Source organism: Phascolarctos cinereus, unplaced genomic scaffold (genome assembly GCF_003287225.1).
Source record: "Phascolarctos cinereus isolate Bilbo 61053 unplaced genomic scaffold, phaCin_HiC Scaffold_3;HRSCAF=262, whole genome shotgun sequence".
In the NCBI taxonomy this organism is placed as follows: domain Eukaryota; kingdom Metazoa; phylum Chordata; class Mammalia; order Diprotodontia; family Phascolarctidae; genus Phascolarctos; species Phascolarctos cinereus.
Genome location: NW_027555736.1, coordinates 100,259,559 through 100,266,374, shown reverse-complemented (window position 1 = coordinate 100,266,374; position 6,816 = coordinate 100,259,559).

Genomic DNA, 6,816 nt, shown 5'->3' with positions numbered 1-6,816 from the left:
TGTTCCCCATGCCTGGAATATTCTCCCTCCTCCATTCTGACTACTGACCTCTTCCAACTACTAATCTCTTAACTAAAATCCTACCTTCTATAGGAAGCCTTCCCTAACCCTTCTTATTCCAGTGTCTTCCTTCTGTTAATTATTTCCTATTTATCCCTTCTATAGCTTGCTTTGTATATATTTGTTTGCATGTTGTCTCCCCATTAGATTATCAGCTCCTTGAGGGCAGGAACTGCTTTTTGCCTCTTTTTGTATCCCCAGTGTTTGGCACATAGTAGGCACTTAATAAATATTTATGGATTGATTGGTTGACATGAATCAAGATCCAACAAAGTAGACTAATAAGGACAGGTTCAGTAGGTAGGAAAACCAAGAGAGAGAAATGTCACAAAAACTCAGAGAGAAGAGAGTATTGAAGAGAAAGTAGCTGACATTACACTATGCTACAAAAAGTACAATAAGGATTAGTCAAAGCATATGTGCAATTTAGTGACTTAGGGGTATAATTCCCAAATAACTTTCCCAAATGGTTGGACCAAGCCACAGCTCCACCAACAATGTCCCTATTTTTCCACAGGTACTACCAAAATTGCCATTTTCCTTTTATTTTTTGGTCATTGCTAAGCTTATGGGTGGAACCTCAGAGTCGTATTAATTTTTACCTTTTATTATTTGTGATTTCAAGGATTTTTTCATATGTTTGTTGATACTTTTTTTGCATTTAAAAAAAAATTTGAGAACTGCTAGTTCATATACTTTGACCATTTACCTATACTTTTTCATGTTGTAGAATCCAGAACTACTGAAATAGGCTGAGTAAATGATTTCCTAAGAAAAAGAAAGGTGTTCAGAGATGAGGCAAACGAAAACCTTTCACTGATTATTTCAATTTATTTCCATGTCAGAGTTGCCTGACCACACTGTAGACCTAAAGACAAAGAAAATCAGGAATTGAAATGGATCATAGACACAAAGAGATGCAGACTGCACTGATGATAAATTAGCTTATCTATAGATACATTGACCATACTTTTTAAACCCCAGATGAGGACACATCATCTAACAACGGATTTTTCACTGCGCTTACCTCATTAGCACAAGCACCTTCGAAAGTAAGACTGTCCCAGAAAACCTGGGAATATGATTGCAGTATCTATGCATAATAATAACAATAATAATAACTCCCATTTATAATGCCCTTTAAACTTATGAAATGCTTTACTTACAATAGCTCTGTGAAGTAGGTAGTTCAAGTATAATTATCTCCATTTTACAGATGAAGAAACTGAGAACAGAGAGGTGAGGTGAGGTGATCTACTGGATAGCCCCCTGCTACGTATAGAATTATAGAATTTTAAAGTTAAAGGGGACTGTAGAGATTATGTAAGCATGGCTTTCTCATCTTACAGAAGAAGAAACTAAGATCCTGAACTTCTGAAAGGACATATAGAGAATTAATGACAAAGCCAAGACTAGAACATCTATCTCTTAACTCTCCTCCAAAGTTCTTTTATGCATGCCTGCTAAACTTTTATATAGCTTCCTACACTCATAATGCAGAGACTGCATATACCACTTAGCTTATATATCACCTCTTAAAATATCCCCTAGGTCTACTTCCCAACTGATTGTGTAAGTTCCCAAGAAATTTCACACTTGTTACTTAAAAACCCAGGCCTACAGTCCCAGGAAAATTCTCCTAGCTGACTAGTTAACAACTTCAGCATCCCTTTTAGCACTCTCCCTTTGAACATGAGCATGAGACAGAGTATGACTATGAGAACTTACTGGCTGATTTTCAGGATCACAGGGGGTCAGTCATATTTTCCCAGCTAGGGAGGAGTCCTATGATAATGACTTACACCCTATTGTAAGTAGCACTGGGCTCTCTTAAGTCACTTCAGTGTGCTTAATAAATTCCTGCTCAAATGGACCCCTGCTGGCTTCAAGAGATCATCTAAATCTAACCTCTTCCTTTTACAGATGGGGAAATTGTGGTTCAGAAGAGGGAGGTGACTTGCCCAAGGTCAAAGAGATAGTAGTGGAAAAACATGCCTTCAAACTTGCCACTCTCTATAATATCATGTTGCTTTTCTTAAATAAGTTCAAGATGGGGTTAGACTAACTCATGAATTATGGATACGTAGTAGATTATTATAGGGGACTCAAGCAATGTTCAAGCTACACTCTTTACCTACCTCACTAACAACCATGTCTGTCTTAGCATTTCTTATGGAATTTGATAATTTCATCTGTAATTATGATTTATTTATGTGCCTGTTTTTTTTAAATGATTAACCAAGTCTAAAGTGCCACATTCTAATGCTCTAGGTGCTGAGTTTGACCGTGGTCCAAGGGATGGGCATGGAGTATAAACACCCTGAAGAAGGGAAAAGACTGAAAGGCCCCAGTGGCCCCAGTGTTACTTTAAGAGAAGTTTTTAAGGCAAGCAAATAAATGGTAGTGAGATTTTTCTTTTGTTATTTCTATTTCTGTCATCAGAGTTATTCTCTTCCTTCTCCCTCATCATTTGTAGTTAGTGCCTTTATAGTATTTTGGATAAAGAACAGAATAACCTATAATGGTACAAAGTATTTAAAAAAAGTAATCCATTAAAGAGTCCATTTATTTAGCAATAAACAGTTTCTTCTTGGTATTCTCTTTCATTTGGCCATGAGTTTTGTTTTTGTCTTACCACCATGACATAGTAGTTTAACTACTCCAATTAATTTTCTTTTCTTTGTGTGTCTCTTCTCTGTCTTCTGAGCATTCCTCAATCATTTCTCTGTTCTCTTGTTCCTACTGGTGTTTCCCTGATCCTCCTAATTTTTAATTTCTCCTAATCCTCAATCCAATTTTATTCCCTTTTTATCCAGGGTGAGAAGGCCCCATGTTCATAGTGGGCCTCAATTTTTTTTTTCAGAAAGCTATTCTTGCCAGAGAATTTCCTCTGTCCTCAAAGGCTCTTTTGGACCTTGTCATTTAGTTTTCTTTGAGAAGCAAGAAATGGCTTTGTGCAGTGACAAACTGATTCAAGTGGCTGGTTAAAAAACAGGGATATACTTTAGCTCATTGGAGAAAGAATGAGAAGTGTTCAAATTGTCTGAGAATCAGAGGACACAAACAACTTTTTGAGGACTAAGTGGGACTGGAGATGTGACAATGAACCTGAGGGAGAATGTGAGTAGGTTAACCTTCTCTAAGTTTATATAATATAATTATAGCTAAGGTGTGGTGATATGTTAATCACATAAAACAAGTAGGTTAGATGGTGTCATTACAAGGGGTTGGGGTGACAGATGAGAGAGTTTTAGTCAGTCGAGGTACATGAGCTTCTTTAAGAGAGTTTTGAGAAGTAAATCTTTAACTGATATATTGCAGTCATAATTAGACCTGTCCCAAAGTCCCAAATATATCAAGAGAGGCTTGATTTAGTAGGAAAAGATTTTTCCCTCACATTCTCCAAGGTTGTGCTTTAGAGCAGAGGTATCAAACACATAGCCTGCTAGCTGCATTGTGGCCTGCAACATTCCTGAGTGCTGCCAGAACTAGGTTAAAATGTAATTGGAAAGTATTTAATGAATAAAAATACAATTAAAATAGATAATGCTAATATGTCATTTTCTAGGTCAGTATAAGGCCTGAAGTGATTCTCATGTACAGTTTAGTAGCCACAGATGCCCCTCCCCCTTCTATTGGAGTTTTGACATCACTGCTTTAGAATATAACTCACAAAAAGGAACTGGGGAAAAAAGAACATGAATTGGGAATGAAAACTTACCAACTTTCATTTCCATTTAGTACTTCATCTTTTAAAAATATGGTTATTTCTTTGGGTCCTGATGATAGTTTTATGACTTTTATTTTTTACTTTTGAGAAAAATTCCTAAATATTGTCCTGGTCTCTGGAAACATAGCTTCTAAGTATCTGCTGGCTTGTTTCCCCTACTTACCAATGTCTTTAGGACTGCTTTCACTGTATATTGAAGATGAACAGTAGATTTGAATATTTATTCCTTTACTAACAAAAAGCAGCATGTTGTGATGGAAAGGTCACTAGAAAGGTCACCAGGGCTCAGGAGACATAAGTTCTGGTCCAGGCCCTACCATTCACTAGCAATGAAACCACCTTACTATTTTGGGCCTCAGATTCTTTATTTGGAAAATGGGGATATCAATATCCTGGCACTTTAAAATAAGTGAGGAATTAGATTAAATTCAACAATTCTGAAGCACCTATTTTATGGAAAGCACTTTATTGAGGGTCCTGGTGGGATGGCTGGGTAAGATGAAGTTCAGTCTGGATTAAAATAGAGGGTTGAGGTGAGGTTTCTTTTACTTACCCTCTGATTAACAGTTCAGGCAGTTCCTCTCAACGGTGAGTCCCAGAGCTGAGTGAATTAATTTGGGGGATGAGTTTCTCTGGAGTAAGGAGGAACAGGTTTTGGGGAAAATAAAACAAGTTTAGTTTTGAGTATGAGGCATTAGTGGGACATCCAAGTGAAACACAGATGTCCTTTAGGTAGCTGGCAATGAAGGTCTAGAACTTTGGAAGAAGTCAGGGATGGAGATACAAATTACTACAAACTATCCCGTTATTTATTTGTATGATAATGTTGTATCCTGCTAGTAGAATGTACGTTTCTTGAGGGCAAGAATTGTTTTGATTTTGTCTTTGTATCCTTAGCTTCTAGCACAGTGTCTGGTGTGCAGTAGAGAATCAATATGTTTGTGTAATAGAATTAGGAGAATGTGGCATATAGGTGATAACTGAAGGTAATGGAAGGAAAATCAATGAAGCTGACAGTGCTGGATTCGAATCACTGCTATGCCTTTTACTAACTTTGTGACTATGGGTAAATCACTTCAGTTCTTCAGGCCTTTTCCGTAATCTGTAAAATGAAGTTAGGTCAGATGATCTTTAAATTCCCTTTCAGCTCTAACAATCCATGAGACTGCCATGGGAGACAGTTCAGGGAGAGAACAAAAAAGAGGTCTGAGGACAAAGTCTTGGAGAACACTTGCTTTAAGGAATGGCTATTGAAGTACCTTACTTTCTCTGTCTTACATTCTTCCAGGTCAAGTGAGATAGTCACAAAATGTACTTCAGGTGAAATCTTCCAGTGAAATCCAAGACCCAGTTTTTATCCCACACTAGCACTGTCCTTACTTCTCTCAGGATTGCAATGATGTCTCTCCTTTGTATCTCACATAGAATCATACAATGCTAAGATAAGAAAGGTATTTAGAGATCTTATAGTCCAGTCTGCTGATTTTATGGACTACTGCAATTTCCTAATTAATTTCCCTATCTCAACTCTTCCCACTCTGATCCATCTTTCACATAGCCATTACATCCAAAACAACTCATTTTCTTTTCCCCCATACCTCCCCACTGCAGGGGGCATCACCATTCTCCTGGTCACTTGGGCTCACAAGCACAGTGCCACTCTCCATACATTTGATTTGTTGCCAAATATTTTCATTTCTACCTTCACATCATCTGTTGTATAAGCTTTCTCTCCACTCAGGCAACTACAACCCTCATTACCTCTTGCCTGGACTCTTTTAGTAGCCTTCTAACTAGTCTCCCTTCCTCAAATCTCTCTCCATTTCAATCCATTAGAATTTCACCCAGCTGCCAAAATGATTTTTTCTGAAGTGCAGGTCTCACCATGTCACTTCCCTACTCAGTGAACTCCAGTAATTTCCTATTGCCTCTACAGTAAAACAAAGTCCTCTTCTTGGCTTTTAAAGCTCTTCATTGCCTGGTTCCTTCCTAAGCTTCCAATCTCTTTACTCTCCTCTGTGCACTCTATGATCCTGCCACACTGGCTTGTTTACAAACCAACACGGTAGTCTGTCCAACTCCAAGTCTGTTATGGACATGACCAAAAGTGAAACATCATGGCATAATGGGAACAGAGTCTGACCTGGGAATTAAGAGACCTGAGTTGTATTTCCTGTTTTGTAACAACCTGCTCTGTGATCCTGAGCAAATCATTTCTTTTTTGGGGACTCAATTTCTAGATTCCTTTATCAAATGAGGAAGTAAGGTCTAGATGATTTTTAAGATTCTTCCTAGCTTGAGAAAAATGAAACAAAACAAAACAATGCCCATCTAGCCTTGTGTAATTATGAATTCAAAGATTACTCTGAAGTTCCCTTACAGGGCTATGATTCTGTGATTCCCTATGAAAGGAAAAAAGGCAGTGTGGTGTTTTATTTGCTTAAGGTTGCTGCAAGAATCATAAAATGATAGATTTAGGACCTTTAGAAGTTGTCTAGTTCAGCCCCCTCATTTTTCAGATGAAGAAACTGAGACCTAGAGAGGTTAAGCAGCAGAGCTGACTCTGAGTCTTTTGACTTAAAATCTAATGCTCTTTCCAGGATACCACATGGCCCAGTAGTTTCTAATGCCTAGGGAAATAAGCCTCCATCTTCTTCACTCTTTCCAATCTCTACACTTGGGACCCTAACACCAGATTATTCCAGGGTGTTTTGGGGGAATTGTGGGTGGATGATTGAAGGGAGAGAAGAGGGAAGGGACTTAGGGATAGAGGTAGTGAAGGGAAGAAAAAAGTGGGATGATACTTTTCTGTGGAGAAAGAAGAGGCTGGCTGTTACTTTGGGGCTGAACTCACAACAGGAAGAGAAGGAAAGGGGAGAAAGCTAGGGATGTTGCAAAAAATAGCAACTCGCGTGGAAGCTTTAAATGAAAAAGCCAAGGAAATTTATTCAGAGGTCAAGAGTCTGGAAGTCCATTGTACGTCCATCGCCTGCACCTCTTCCTCCTTCACCCCCCAGTTCCTCCTG